Source organism: Ranitomeya variabilis, chromosome 4 (assembly GCF_051348905.1).
Source record: "Ranitomeya variabilis isolate aRanVar5 chromosome 4, aRanVar5.hap1, whole genome shotgun sequence".
Classification (NCBI taxonomy): domain Eukaryota; kingdom Metazoa; phylum Chordata; class Amphibia; order Anura; family Dendrobatidae; genus Ranitomeya; species Ranitomeya variabilis.
Window position 1 is genome coordinate 275,462,408 of NC_135235.1, and position 16,542 is coordinate 275,478,949.

Below are 16,542 nucleotides of genomic sequence, written 5' to 3' on the forward strand. Positions count from 1 at the left end.
CAGGTTAAATGCCGCTGTCAGCGTTTGACAGCGGCATTTAACTGGTTAATAGCGGCTGGTGAATCGCGATTTCACCTGCCGCTATTGCGCGCACATGTCAGCTGTACAAAACAGCTGACATGTCCCGGCTTTGATGTGGGCTCACCGCCGGAGCCCACATCAAAGCAGGGGACGTTGCTTCAATACGCTGATATGGCATGATAGCATTCAACCTCTCTCTTAATAGAGAGTGAAGGGGACTTCCATTTTGCTGCTATGTGGATTTTGGTGGCCATAAATAAAAAGTTTACCAGTCTGTTTAAGTTATTAGAGAATCCCGGGTGTTTTGCCCCCCAGGAGGAAGATAAAGGGATCTAATTGGACTGTCCCACCAAACATTTGTTCAATGAGAAGTTTCACTTCATGCCACATATCTGATACTACTGGGCAAGTCCACCAAATGAAACTTTATTTTAATCTTTCAAAATCAATCATTCTTTTCCCATACACACTATGGTTATTTTTAGAATTAAATATTATATGGTCATATTGGCTAGTTTATCCATGTATCTATGGCTAGTATTACTTTATCTATCCTGACAAGTGAAACGTAAACACTTGGATTTGTCATCAGTAGTGTTGAGCGATACCTTCCGATATCGGAAAGTATCGGTATCGGAAAGTATCGGCCAATACCGGCAAAATATCGGATCTCACCGATACCCGATACCAATGCAAGTCAATGGGACAAAAATATCGGAATTAAAATAAACCCTTTCTTTCCTTGTAGGTTCATTCTACATGAAGGAAAACAACTAAGAATAATGTAGGATGTATTGGGGGAGGTGGCGGAGACATTAAAGGCATAGAGGTTTAGCCCAATCAAATAGAATAGCAGGAATTTTAATTTTTTTTTAAGACGTTCGGAGTTACAAAGATATTGACTATGTTAAGATTTTTTTTATTTTGTCAGATATTGATGTTTCACTACTTCCACGCCCTTCACCCTCTTTTTTACTTCTCCCACACTTTCTTCTTCATCATCAGCATCTTTGACATCAAGTTCTTCTTCACCTTATTCATCTTCTTCTTCATCTTCTACCTATAATTTTTTTTTGTTACATTGTTCATATTCTTTTTATTTAACTATTATTCTTCTTCATATTCAAGTTCTTCATCATATTCTTATTTGTGACAGGCATTCCCGTAGTTGTTATCTATAAAAGTTTGAAGATTACACCGTTCTGCCTGTCACAAAAGAGTTAGATTTGTCCGCGTTCAGTTTGGCCTGCAGCATCAGGCTTTATCCAGGGGCACCACGAGGAGGAACGGACTCACCCCCATACACTGCTTAGTCTTCTTCTGCTTATAATTTAGACAATATCTTTTGCTCTGATATTTAGTGTTATGCTTAATGTTCTTCTGCTCTTTGTTCTGCAGCCTCTTGTTCTTCTGCTTCTCGGTCTCCCATGTCGTCGTCGTCGTCTCCAGGGTCGTCGTCATCTCAGTGGTTGTCGTCTCTGGTGTCGTCGTCATCTTAGGGGTGGTCTTCCGGGTCATCGTCTTTAGGGTCTTGAACTTGGAAATGTAGCAGAAGGTACAAGAAGGCTGAGAAAATGCCGAGAAACAGCTGGTGGAACTGGAACTCGGATGGCTACCCGAAGGTCCAAGAGCCAATGGAACTACCGAGGACCAGCTGACGTTACTGGAACCCGGTTACTAAGCAGGAGGTACCCGTGCCTGAAAGCACTACCAAGGACCACCTGACGTTGGTGGAACTCGGATACCCAGAGGGAGGCACCTAAGCCAAAGGCTCTGCCCGGAACCAGCTGACGGTACTGAAACCAGGATGGGGAGCAGAAGGTACAAGAGCAAAAGACACTGCCGAGAACCAGCTGACGGTACTGGAACCCGGATGGGTAGCCGAAGGTCCAAGAGCCAATGGAACTACCGAGGACCAGCTGACGTTACTGGAACCCGGTTACTAAGCAGGAGGTACCCGTGCCTGAAAGCACTACCAAGGACCACCTGACGTTGGTGGAACTCGGATACCCAGAGGGAGGCACCTAAACCAAAGGCTCTGCCCGGAACCAGCTGACGGTACTGGAACCAGGATGGGGAGCAGAAGGTACAAGAGCAAAAGACACTGCCGAGAACCAGCTGACGGTACTGGAACCCAGATGGGTAGCCGAAGGTCCAAGAGCCAATGGAACTACCGAGGACCAGCTGACGTTACTGGAACCCGGTTACTAAGCAGGAGGTACCCGTGCCTGAAAGCACTACCAAGGACCACCTGACGTTGGTGGAACTCGGATACCCAGAGGGAGGCACCTAAGCCAAAGGCTCTGCCCGGAACCAGCTGACGGTACTGGAACCAGGATGGGGAGCAGAAGGTACAAGAGCAAAAGACACTGCCGAGAACCAGCTGACGGTACTGGTACCCGGATGGGTAGCCGAAGGTCCAAGAGCCAAAGGAACTACCGAGGACCAGCTGACGTTACTGGAACCCGGTTACTAAGCAGGAGGTACCCGTGCCTGAAAGCACTACCAAGGACCACCTGACGTTGGTGGAACTCGGATACCCAGAGGGAGGCACCTAAGCCAAAGGCTCTGCCCGGAACCAGCTGACGGTAATGGAACCAGGATGGGGACCTATTCAAACTTGACTTCTTAGAGCCCCAACTAGTGGGGTTGGAGCAAACGGTCAGCAGGGGGAGCAGAGTGTAGGCCGAAGCCTGCACTGGAGGCATTGGAGGTCTGTTGTGTCTGCGTGGCTTTTGCAGGACACGATGCCGGCTACACAGCAGGGGAACAGCTGGCGTTGCTGAACCCCACTGACACATTGGCTGGTGTTTTTCTCTGTTCAGCTAGCACTTCCGGGCGCCAACTGGCGGTGTTAGAGCCCAGGATCAGCAGGAGGAGAGGGAGCAGAGTGTAGACCGAAGCCTGCACTGGCGGCAGCTTTGTGTCTGCGTGGCGTTTGCAGGACATGTTGCCGGCTACACAGCAGGGGAACTGCTGGCGTTACTGAACCCCACTGACACATTGGCTGGTGTTTTTCTCTGTGCAGCTAGCACTTCCGGGCGCCAATTGGCGGTGTTAGAGCCCAGGGTCAGCAGGAGGAGCAGAGGGAGCAGAGTGTAGGCCGAAGCCTGCACTGGCGGCAGCTTTGTGTCTGCGTGGCATGTGCAGGACACGTTGCCGGCTACACAGCAGGGGAACAGCTGGCGTTACTGAACCCCACTGACACATTGGCTGGTGTTTTTCTCTGTGCAGCCAGCACTTCCGGGCGCCAACTGGCGGTGTTAGAGCCCAGGGTCAGCAGGAGGAGAGGGAGCAGAGTGTAGGCCGAAGCCTGCACTGGCGGCAGCTTTGTGTCTGCGTGGCATTTGCAGGACACGTTGCCGGCTACACAGCAGGGGAACAGCTGGCGTTACTGAACTCCACTGACACATTGGCTGGTGTTTTTCTCTGTGCAGCCAGCACTTCCGGGCGCCAACTGGCGATGTTAGAGCCCAGGGTCAGCAGGAGGAGAGGGAGCAGAGTGTAGGCCGAAGCCTAATTGAACCAATTTTAAAGGTAACCTTTAACCCCCCCTCAGGTGTTACAAACTGGAAGAGCCACACCTTGTGCAACTGAAATGCTGCACAAGTCAAAGGTTGCTCTTTAAGTTTTGAATCTTGCAGACGCTGAGTGAAACACGTATAACATTTAGCCCCTTATACAGTCAAACTGTCATGGAGGCGTGACTTTCCTTCTTAATGAGACGCAGCACAGCTGTCAAAAATCCCACCTTGGTGCTGGGCGCAGTCTCCTGAGCGTCGTTATTAGCTGTACAGGAGTCTGCGCTGTTGTGTTATCCCTTGGCCATGCGCTGTTAGTGCTGCCCGTCTTGTGACATCATTTCATGTTGGCTGGTGCGGTTCGCGATGCCCATGAATCCCAGCCCCGCAGTGTCTTTTCATTAATTCACACTGCGTGGCTGGGATTCATGGCCTTGCGCAGTCAATTTATTCGCCTCTCACTCGTGTCCTTACACCTGCTACAGACTGTGCGGCGTCAGCTGATCACTTATCGCATGCCACGGCCATGAAGCCGTACAGTCTGAAGATGGCAGAAGGAGATAACTGACAACAGGCGAAGATATTCACTGCTCATGCCCGTCAATCACACCCTCGCAGTCAAAATAAATAAGACACCGAGGGGCGTTGTGTCGGGCAGGGCGGCCGCAGAGGCGCAGCCAGCCAAACAATGATGTCAGAAGACGGGCAGCGCTACCAAGGGGGGTGCAGCGTGTAATTACAAAGGAAAGTCACACCTCAGGGATGGTTTAATGGTCTCAGGAGACACATTTTAGACGTGTTGCGTTCGGCGTGTGCAAGGAGAGTAACTTAATGAGCCACCTTGTACAAATACAGCATTACTGCAGTACAAGGTGGCTGGTATACATGCCAACGCCTGGTGGGGAAGGGTTCCCTTCAATTTCAGTTCTTGTGTCTGCATGGCGTTTGCAGGACACGATGCCGGCTACACAGCAGGGGAACAGCTGGCATTACTGAACCCCACTGACACATTGGCTGGTGTTTGTCTCTGTGCAGCTAGCACTTCCGGGCGCCAACTGGCGGTGTTAGAGCCCAGGGTCAGCAGGAGGAGAGGGAGCAGAGTGTAGGCCGAAGCCTGCACTGGCGGCAGCTTTGTGTCTGTGTGGCTTTTGCAGGACACGTTGCCGGCTACACAGCAGGGGAATAGCTGGCATTACTGAACCCCACTGACACATTGGCTGGTGTTTGTCTCTGTGCAGCTAGCACTTCCGGGTGCCAACTGGCGGTGATAGAGCCAAGGGTCAGCAGGAGGAGAGGGAGCAGAGTGTAGGCCGAAGCCTGCACTGGCGGCAGCTTTGTGTCTGCGTGGCATTTGCAGGACATGTTGCCGGCTACACAGCAGGGGAACAGCTGGCGTTACTGAACCCCACTGACACATTGGCTGGTGTTTTTCTCTGTGCACCTAGCACTTCCGGGAGCCAACTGGCGGTGTTATAGCCCAGGGTCAGCAGGAGGAGCAGAGGGAGCAGAGTGTAGGCCAAAGCCTGCACTGGCGGCAGCTTTGTGTCTGCATGGCATTTGCTGGACACGTTGCCGACTACACAGCAGGGGAACAGCTGGCATTACTGAACCCCACTGACACATTGGCTGGTGTTTGTCTCTGTGCAGCTAGCACTTCCGGGCGCCAACTGGCGGTGTTAGAACCCAGGGTCAGCAGGAGGAGAGGGAGCAGAGTGTAGGCCGAACCTGCACTGGCGGCAGCTTTGTGTCTGCGTGGCGTTTGCAGGACATGTTGCCGGCTACACAGCAGGGGAACAGCTGGCTTTACTGAACCCCACTGACACATTGGCTGGTGTTTTTCTCTGTGCAGCTAGCACTTCCGGGCGCCAACTGGCGGTGTTAGAGCCTAGGGTCAGCAGGAGGAGAGGGAGCAGAGTGTAGGCCGAAGCCTAATTGAACCAATTTTAAAGGTAACCTTTAACCCCCCCTCAGGTGTTACAAACTGGAAGAGCCACACCTTGTGCAGCTGTAATGCTGCACAAGTGAAAGGTTGCTCTTTAAGTTTTGAATCTTGCAGACGCTAAATGAAACACGTATAACATTTAGCCCCTTATACAGTCAAACTGTCTTGGAGGCGTGACTTTCCTTCTTAATGAGACGCAGCACAGCTGTCAAAAATCTCACCTTGGTGCTGGGCGCAGTCTCCTGAGCGTCGTTATTAGCTGTCCAGGAGTCTGCGCTGTTGTGTTATCCCTTGGCCATGCGCTGTTAGTGCTGCCCGTCTTCTGACATCATTTCATGTCGGCTGGTGCGGTTCGCGATGCCCATGAATCCCAGCCCCGCAGTGTCTTTTCATTAATTCACAATGCGGGGCTGGGATTCATGGCCTTGCGCAGTCAATATGTTCGCCTCTCACGTGTGTCCTTACACCTGCTACAGACTGTGCGGCGTCAGCTGATCCCTTATCGCATGCCACGGCCATGAAGCCATACAGTCTGAAGAAGGCGGAAGGAGATGAGTGACAACAGGCGAAGATATTCACTGCTCATGCCCGTCAATCACACCCTCGCAGTCAAAATAAATAAGACACCGAGGGGCGTTGTGTCGGGCAGGGCGGCCGCAGAGGCGCAGCCAGCCAAACAATGATGTCAGAAGACGGGCAGCGCTACCAAGGGGGGTGCAGCGTGTCATTACAAAGGAAAGTCACACCTCAGGGACGGTTTAATGGTCTCAGGAGACACATTTTAGACGTGTTGCGTTCGGCGTGTGCAAGGAGAGTAACTTAATGAGCCACCTTGTACAAATACAGCATTACTGCAGTACAAGGTGGCTGTTATACATGCCAACGCCGGGGGGGGGGGGAAGGGTTCCCTTCAATTTCAGTTCTTGTGTCTGCGTGGCTTTTGCAGGACACGATGCCGGCTACACAGCAGGGGAACAGCTGGCGTTGCTGAACCCCACTGACACATTGGCTTGTGTTTTTCTCTGTGCAGATAGCACTTCCGGGCGCCAACTGGCGGTGTTAGAGCCCAGGGTCAGCAGGACGAGAGGGAGCAGAGTGTAAGCCGAAGCCTGCACTGGCAGCAGCTTTGTGTCTGCGTGGCGTTTGCAGGACACGTTGCCGGCTACACAGCAGGGGAACAGCTGGCGTTACTGAACCCCACTGACACATTGGCTGGTGTTTTTCTCTGTGCAGCTAGCACTTCCGGGCGCCAACTAGCGGTGTTAGAGCCCAGGGTCAGCAGGAGGAGCAGATAGGAGGTATTGCAGCACACACAGCAGGGGAGCAGCTGACGTTACTGAACCCCAATAACACGGCAGCAAGTGTTAACTGTGCATCCAGCACTTCCAGGCATCAACTGGCGGTGTTAGAGCCCAGGGACAGCAGGAGGAGAGGAAGCAGGGTGTAGGCCGAAGCCTGCACTGGAGGCAGTTTTAGGTCTGTTGTGTCTGCGTGGCATTTGCAGGACACGATGCCGGCTACACAGCAGGGGAACAGCTGGCGTTGCTGAACCCCACTGACACATTGGCGGATGTTTTTCTCTGTGCAGCTAGCACTTCCGGGCGCCAACTGGCGGTGTTAGAGCCCAGGGTCAGCGGGAGGAGCAGAGGGAGCAGAGTGTAGGCCGAAGCCTGCACTGGCGGCAGCTTTGTGTCTGCGTGGCTTTTGCAGGACACGTTGCCAGCTACACAGCAGGGGAACAGCTGGCGGTGCTGAACCCCACTGACAGAGTGGCTGGTGTTTTTCTCTGTGCAGCTAGCACTTCCGGGCGCCAACTAGCGGTGTTAGAGCCCAGGGTCAGCAGGAGGAGCAGATAGGAGGTATTGCAGCACACACAGCAGGGGAGCAGCTGACGTTACTGAACCCCAATAACACGGCAGCAAGTGTTAACTGTGCATCCAGCACTTCCAGGCACCAACTGGCGGTGTTAGAGCCCAGGGACAGCAGGAAGAGAGGGAGCAGGGTGTAGGCCAAAGCCTGCACTGGAGGCAGTTTTAGCTCTGTTGGCGGGTGTTTTTCTCTGTGCAGCTAGCACTTCCGGGTGCCAAATGGCGGTGTTAGAGCCCGGGGTCAGCAGGAGGAGCAGAGTGTAGGCCGAAGCCTGCACTGGAGCAAGTTGAAAGGGAACCTTTAACCCCCACCCCAGGCGTTTGTTGCTGAAAGAGCCATCTTGTACAGCACTAATGATGCAAAAGGAAAAGGTGGCTCTTTTAATTAAGCTCCTTTCAAAGGCTGAACTAGACACTTAGGAAATATGTCCCCTCACACCGTTAAACCGTCCCGGAGGTGGGACTTTCCTTTGTAATGTGACGCAGCCCAGCCGTCATTCCTACCCTCTTGGCGCCGTGCGCCGCCTCCTCAGCGTTGTTTGATTTTGTCCCGGAGCCTTTGCTGTTATGTTATCCCTTGGCCAGGCACACTTAGCGCTGCCCATCTTCTGACATCATTTGGAGTCAGGCTGGCTGCGCCTGTGCAGCCGCGCTGGCCGAGATCCCGCCTCGCAGTGTCGTCTAATGTAATCCCACCGCGGGCCTGGGATCCGTGGCCATGCGCAGTGCATATCCTCGCCTCTCACTCCCCTCCCTCCGGCTTCTTCAGACTGTGCGGTGTCACGGCCGTGGCATGCTATTAGGGATCAGCTGACGGCGCACAGTCTGAAGAAGGTGGAGGGAGATGAGTGAGAGGCGGAGGTGAAGATATACACTGCACATGCCCATGGATCCCAGGCCCGCAGTGTGATTAAATCAGAAGACACTGCGAGGCGGGATCTCGTCCAGCGCGGCTGCACAGGCGCAGCCAGCCTGACACCAAATGATGTCAGAAGACGGGCAGCGCTAAGTATGCCTGGCCAAGGGATAACATAACAGCGCAGGCTCCGGGACAGATTCAAACAACGCTGAGGAGGCGGCGCACGGCGCCAAGGGGGTAGGAATGACGGTTGGGCTGCGTCACATTACAAAGGAAAGTCCCACCTCCGGGATGGTTAAACGGTGTGAGGAGACACATTTCATAAGTGTGTAGTTCAGCCTTTGAAAGGAGCATAATTAAAAGAGCCACCTTTTCCTTCTGCAGCATTACTGCTGCACAAGGTGGCTCTTTCAATAACAAACGCCTGGGGGGTGGGGGTGGGCAGGTTCCCTTAAATTTGAGTTGTGCCAGCGTGGCGGTCGCATGACACGTTGCCGGCTACACAGCAGGGGAGTAGCTGACGTTACTGAACCCCACTAACACATTGGCGAGGTGTTTGGCTCTGTGCAAACAGCACTTCCGGGCAGCAACCAGCAGTGTTGGAGCCCAGGGACAGCAGGAGGAGCAGATAGGAGGTATTGCAGCACACACAGCAGGGGAGCAGCTGACGTTACTGAACCCCAATAACAGAGGAGCGACTGTTGACTGTGTGGACAGCACTTCCGGGCACCAACTAGCGGTGTTAGAGCGCAGGGACAGCAGGCGGAGTAGATAGGAGGTATTGCAGCACACACAGCAGGGGAGCAGCTGACTTTACTGAACCCCAATAACAGAGGAGCGACTGTTGACTGTGCGGACAGCACTTCCAGGCACCAACTAGCGGTGTTGGAGCCCAGGGACAGCAGGAGGTGCAGAGGAACACCGTTTAGGCCGAAGCCTGATTGGAGCAAGTCGAAAGGGAACCTTTAACCCCCCCCAAAAGGTGTTTGTAGCTGAAAGAGCCAGCTTTTGCATCACAAAGGATGCCAAAGGAAAAGGTGGCTCTTTTCATTATGCTCCATGCAATCACAGAACTAAACACTTTTAAAGTGTGTCCACTGATACCGTAAAACCATCCCGGAGGTGGGACTTTCCTTTGTAATGTGACGCAGCCCAGCCGTCATTCCTACCCCCTTGGTGCCATGCGCCGCCTCCTCAGTGCTGTTTGATTCCGTCCCGGAGCCTGTGCTGTTATGTTATCCCTTGGCCTGGCGCACTTTGCGGTGCCCGTCTTCTGACATCATTTGGTGTCAGGCTGGCTGCGCCTATGCGGCCGCGCTGGCCGAGATCCCGCCTCGCAGTGTCGTCTAATGTAATCCCACCGCGGGCCTAGGATCCATGGCCATGCGCAGTGCATATCCTCGCCTCTCACTCCCCTCCCTCCGGCTTCTTCAGACTGTGTGGTGTCACGGCCGTGGCATGCTATTAGGGATCAGCTGACGGCGCACAGTCTGAAGAAGGTGGAGGGAGATGAGTGAGAGGCGGAGGTGAAGATATGCACTGCGCATGCCCATGGATCCCAGGCCCGCAGTGTGATTAAATCAGAAGACACTGCGAGGCGGGATCTCGTCCAGCGCGGCTGCACAGGCGCAGCCAGCCTGACACCAAATGATGTCAGAAGACGGGCACCGCAAAGTGTGCCTGGCCAAGGGATAACATAACAGCGCTGGCTCCGGGACAGAATTAAACAACGCGGAGGAGGCGGCGCGACGTCGCCAAGGGGGTAGGAATGGCGGGTGTGCTGCGTCACATTACAAAGGAAAGTCCCACCTCTGGGATGGTTTTACGGTATCAGTGGACACACTTTAAAAGTGTTAAGTTCTGCATGTGCAAGGAGCTAAACAAAAATAGTTACCTTTTCCTTGTGCAGCATAACTGCTTCACAAGGTGGCTATTTCAGTAACAAACGCCTGGGGGGGGGACATGTTCCCTTACATTTCAGTTGTTGTGTCAGTGTGGTGGTCGCAGGACACATTGCCGGCTACACAGCTGGGGATCAGCTGACGTTACTGACACCCAATAACACTGGGTCGTATGTTTTGACTGTGCAGACGGCACTTCTGAGCCTCAACTGGCGGTGTTAGAGACCAGGAATTACAGCTCAGGTGGTAGAAAGATGAACACAACAGGAGACCTGGATACTGTAGACAGTCACCCAATTATTTAATCAGGAAGAGGAGTGGCAAATTCCTGCAAGATCCAGGCCTGGTTCATTTTCAGGAAAGTAAGCCGGTCAACGTTATCGGAGGATAGTCGCATGCGACGGTCAGTTAGTACACCATCTGCAGCACTAAAGACGCGTTCCGATAATACACTAGCCGCAGGGCAAGCCAGCACCTCCAATGCATACTGGCTTAGCTCTGGCCATGTATCCAGCTTAGAGACCCAAAACTTGAAAGGGGAAGAGCCGTCTGGGAGTACAGCAAGAGGGCAAGACATGTAGTCTGTCACCATCTGACGGAACCGTTGCCTCCTGCTGACTGGAGCCGTCTGTGATGGTGTAGACATTTGTGGCGGGCACACAAAACTGTGCCACAGTTGGGCCATACTGGTCTTGCCTTGGGCAGAGGCACTGCTTCTGCTCCCTCTTTGTGCAGAGCATCCTCCACTGCCTGGATGCACTGAGCTGCTTTGTAAAGCACTAGCAGCACTTCTCTCAGTTGGACTGGAGAAGATAATGGAATTCACCAGTGTGTCTTGGTACTCCCGCATTTTACGCTCCCGGTTCAACGGTGTGATAAGGCTTTGTACGTTGTCCCGGTAGCGAGGATCGAGGAGGGTGAACACCCAATAATCAGACATGTTGAGAATGTGGGCGATGCGGCGGTCGTTTCTCAGGCACTGCAGCATGTAATCAACCATGTGCTGCAGACTGCCAACTGGCCAAGAAACGCTGTCCCCTGCTTGAGGCGTGATCTCTGCCCGCTCATCATCACCCCACCCTCGCTGTACACACTGACTACTGGACAATTGTGTAACTCCCTCCTCTGGACGGATGTCTTCCTCCTCCATTGACTCCTCCTCATCCTCCTCACAAAGTGTCCCCTGCCTACGCGTTTGTGAGGAACAACGTGGCGCTGACTGTCCAGAAGATGATGGAAATGGTGAATCCTCATCCTCCACCTCTTCCACAACATCATCCCTTAGCGCTTGCAGTGATTTTTCAAGCAGGCAGATAAGGGGGACAGTCATGCTGACTAGTGCATCATCTGCACTCGCCATCCGCGTGGAATAATCGAAGGGACGCAAAACCTGGCAGACGTCCTTCATAGTGGCCCACTCTGTGGTTGTGAAGTCTGAACGGCGCGGAGTGCGACTTCTTTGCGCCTGATGCAGCTGGTACTCCATTACTGCTTGCTGCTGCTCACACAACCGCTCCAACATATGTAACGTGGAATTCCACCTGGTAGGTAGGTCACATATGATGCGATGTTCCGGAAGGCGGAATCGGCGCTGCAGAGCCGCAATGTGCGATTTTGCCATGCTGGAACGCCGCAAGTGAGCACACTCTAGGCGGACCTTGTGCAGCAGTGCATCAAGATCCGGATAGTCCCTCAAAAAACTCTGCACGACCAAGTTGAGCACATGTGCCAGACATGGGATGTGAGTGAGGTTGCCGAGGCCCAGAGCTGCCACCAGATTTCGGCCATTATCACACACTACCATGCCTGGCTGGAGATTCGCTGCCACAAACCACACATCGCTCTCCTGCTTGATGGCATTCCAGAGCTCCTGCGCTGTGTGGCTTCGATTCCCCAAAGAAATTAATTTCAAGACGGCCTGTTGACGTTTGGCCACAGCTGTGCTCATGTCGGTCGTAACAGGTAAACGTTCACGGGTCCATGTGGAGGTGGACTGTGACGGCTCCTGCAGCGATGATTCTGAGGAACTTGTGTAAGAGGAGGAGTCAATGCGTACAGACTGGATTCCTGCAATCCTTGGAGTGGGCAGGACACGTCCTGCGCCACTCGCACGATCTGTACCCGGCTCAACAACATTAACCCAATGGGCAGTGAGGGAAAGGTATCACCCCTGTCCATGTTGGCTGGTCCACGCATCGGTGGTGAGGTGGACCTTGCTACTGACGGCGTTCAGTAGCGCATGTTAAATGTGTCCCTCCACATGCTTGTGCAGGGCAGGGATGGCTTGCCTGCTGAAATAAAAGCGGCTGGGCACATTGTACTGTGGGACTGCCAATGACATCAAGTCACGGAATCTGTCAGTCTCCACCAGCCTGAATGACAGCATTTCCAGTGACAGAAGTTTGGCAATGCCTGCAGTCAGAGCCTGTGCTCGTGGGTGGTTTGCCGAGAAAGGCCGCCTTTTCTCCCATGCCTGTACTACCGATGGCTGTAGACTGGGCTGGGAGTGTGAGGATGACTGGGAACATGGTGCTGCGGGAGGAATTACAGTGGGTCTCTGGACAACAGTGCCAAAGGTTCTTCCATGGCGATCCTGGGAGGAAGCCGAACCAGCTGTGTGTGAGCTGGAGGAAGAGGCAACACGAGCTGAAGAGGTGGTAGCTGCCGCTGTTGGTTGGCCTAGCTCTTCAGTGTGTTTTTGTAACTCCGTCGCGTGCCTGGTCCGCACATGTTTCCACATGTTGGAGGTATTGAGGTTGCTGACATTTCTCCCTCTTTTGACTTTGTGATGACACACCTTGCATTTGACATAGCAAATGTCATCTGCAACTGTGTCAAAAAAGGACCAGGCACTGCAAGTCTTGGGAGCGCCCTTTTTGGCTTTTGGAAGAGACATGCTCCTAATGGGTGCCAAAGTGGAGGCTACAGGATCCGCAGTCTTCCCCCTCCCTCTCCCTCTTTGGCCCATTCGGGGAATCTCTTCCTCAGAGCTGCTCCCACCACCTTCCTGTCCCTCACGCCACGATGGTTCAAGGACCTCATCATCTACACTACCCTCTGCCACCAACTACTCCTCCTGGGTAGTCTCAGCAGCAGAGCACGCACCAGAAAGTGGCACCTGAGTGTCATCAGCGGATGCGTTCTGCGGTGTGGTGACCGGAGGCACTGGCTCACCCGCCTCTTCAGAGGAAGAGAGAAAAAGCTGTTGGGCATCACTGCACACTGCCTCTTCTTCCATTTCTCCAATGCTGCTTGGCTGGCCCCCTGTTTCCAAGCCAAGAGATTCAGAGAACAGAAGTAGAGACGGCTCCTGTCCTGGGCTCTCTGTCTGCCTGGGCAATTTGGCAGGTGGTGAAGAGACAGATGGGTGCTCTGCAGTGCTCTGTGTCTGAGAGGATGTGGCACTAATTGAAGTCGATGCATTAGCTGCCATCCATCCGACAACGGCTTCAATTTGGTCTTCACGCAGCAGCGGTGTACGGCGCTCTCCGACAAAGCTGCGCATGAAGGACTGTTCCCTGCTGAAACTGGGTGATGAGTCACCGGTGCCCGCAGCAGGCACAGAATCCCCACGTCCTCTCCCTGCTCCGCGCCCACGCCCACGTGCCTTACTCCCTGCCTTCTTCATCTTCGTTGACTGATAAAGATAAGCAGAAAAATACTAATGGCTTAGTGTGCTTATTCCTGAACAGCTCCTAACAGGTATAAGAAACACTAATTTTCTAAAGTGTGGACTAGACTTTAATATGAGCTAATGTGGCCTACACAACTGTAAAGTGGTGTGTTTGGTGAACTTTATTATTTATTTATTTTTTGGGGGCTGAACTGACAACAAGAGAGCTGCACTCACACGGAGACCGTGCAGACAGCCGTAAACGGCGCTGCAAGGCCCCAAAAACCTCCTCTACGTTATCCTATGTAGTGTTTTTCCACAATTTAGCTGGATACGGGTGGAAAGCCACTAATAGGAATTATTTTAAAAAATGTGCAGCGTGCTGCAGTATTTGCAAAAAAGGACAATGGAATGGATAGAACTGTATGAGTCAGTGAACCACCCTGAGCTGGATACAACCGGCTGTGGCTGCACACAGACTACAGGGCGAGCTGCACTCACACGGAGACCGTGCAGACAGCCATAAACGGCGCTGCAAGGCCCCAAAAACCTCCTCTACGTTATCCTATGTAGTGTTTTTCCACAATTTAGCTGGATACGGGTGGAAAGCCACTAATAGGAATTATTTGAAAAAATATGCAGCGGGCTGCACTATTGGCAAAAAAGGACAATGGAATGAATAGAACTGTATGAGTCAGTGAACCACCCTGAGCTGGATACAACCGGCTGTGGCTGCACACAGACTACAGGGCGAGCTGCACTCACACGGAGACCGTGCAGACAGCCGTAAATGGCGCTGCAAGGCCCCAAAAACCTCCTCTACGTTATCCTATATAGTGTTTTTCCACAATTTAGCTGGATACGGGTGGAAAGTCACTAATAGGAATTATTTGAAAAAAATGTGCAGCAGCCTGCACTACTTGCAAAAAAGGACAATGGAATGGATAGAACAGTATGAGGCAGTGAACCACCCTGACCTGAATACAACCAGCTATGGCTGCACACAGACTAGAGAGTGGGCTGCATTCACACACACACACACACACACACACACACACACACACACAGAGACCTTGCAGATCGCTGTGAAAACAGCGCTGCAAGGCAAAAGCAAGGTGAACACACAGCGGTTGCTAAATTAGCCTGGGAAAAGCACAAAGAAGCAAATCGCTATCTCAACTGGCCCTCAGTCAGAACACAGCATCCTATGCCTAACTGAATTCACAGCAGAGTGAGCCCAAAATGGCGCCAGCGACTTTTAAACTGCAGCATGACATCATTTCAGCAGCCAATCACAGCCTTGCCAGTAGTTTCATGCCCACCATGCTGAACAGGATGTGCCCACACTTGTAATCAGTCCTCATTGGCTGAATTCGTGCTGTTTGAATTGAGAACTTCCGATTCCGGTATCCGATATGCGGCAAGTATCGGATCTCGGTATCGGAATTCCGATACCGCAAATATCGGCCGATACCCAATACTTGCGGTATCGGAATGCTCAACACTAGTCATCAGTAATATACAGGAAGGTATCCATGCTCCTGTTCACATAAGTTCATTCATGACTGCCATGAGATCCACTTACAACTTAATTATGTACTGTGATCTCTCACATGCATGTATAATAAGTTGTTTTCATGGCCAAGAAACATTTTTTACTGGCTTAATAGACTTTTGTCATCACATAGTGTGTTACATTAATGTAGCATTGTTTCACTTAGAAGATGTTTCCAGGAGTACCAAATACACTGATGATCTATTCTCAGCAAAATGAAGAAGATAGGAATGCCATGGCCCCTTCATTGTTTATCCAGACACAGTGATGTCTATACCAGTATGGATGTGCTCGGCACCGTAGCTTAGACTTCGTCACTTGATCATCCAGTCATGATTAAATATTTTCTTTTCTATCTAAGTGCTAATTCCAGTCCAGGAAAGACAATTGCATTAAAAGGAGTCTGGAATCTGCAAAATTACCGTCAGCGCTAGGTTGAAGACCTGTTGAGGTTTTAAAGTTTTAGTTTTAACCTACTCTGCGCGGCTTCTACAAATGCTTTCTGGGAGCTCACTAACTCCTTCCCACTGGTCTTGAGTGATGTCTATACCTCCTGGTTGGTCACTACAGCCGTCACTCAAGACCAGAGGTTTGTGAAGAGCTTACTGCAGAGAACCAAGAGCACTAGTTCCTAGTGGTAGGAACCACCCAGAATGGAACTATGCTAACCTAATTAAAGCTAAACTTTCTCATTATCAATAAAACTGCATTCCCTGCTTCTGATAGTTCATCTACTAAAATATTAGCAGAAACTGACAATAACCTTGAGGCATCTAAGTTGGTCTCTTCAACCAGCTGCACATACTCTTTCAGATTTTCTGCTGCTTATGAATCTGCAACATTTCCACAACATTTCTCTTCCATTTCTGCATCAAAATCTCTGTGTGTTAAATGCGGCTTTTGATGAGAATTTATCTCTGTGCATTACAAGAGTGAAGACTGCAATAAACTTCCGCATACATAGGTACCGTATATACTCGAGTATAAGCCGAGATTTTCAGCCAAATAAATGGGCTGAAAGTGCCCCTCTCAGCTTCTACTCGCGTCATGGAAGGCGGGGGTGTCGGCGGGTGAGGGGGAGAGAGGACTGTCGCATACTCACCTGCTCCTGGCGCATACTCACCTGCTCCTGGCGATCCTGTTTCGGTTCCTGCATGTCCCATGGTCTTCGGGTGCCGCAGCTCTTCCTCTGTTCAGCGGCCACATGGTACCGCTCATTAAAGTAATGAGACGGGACGCTGAAGAGCAGCGACGAGAGATGA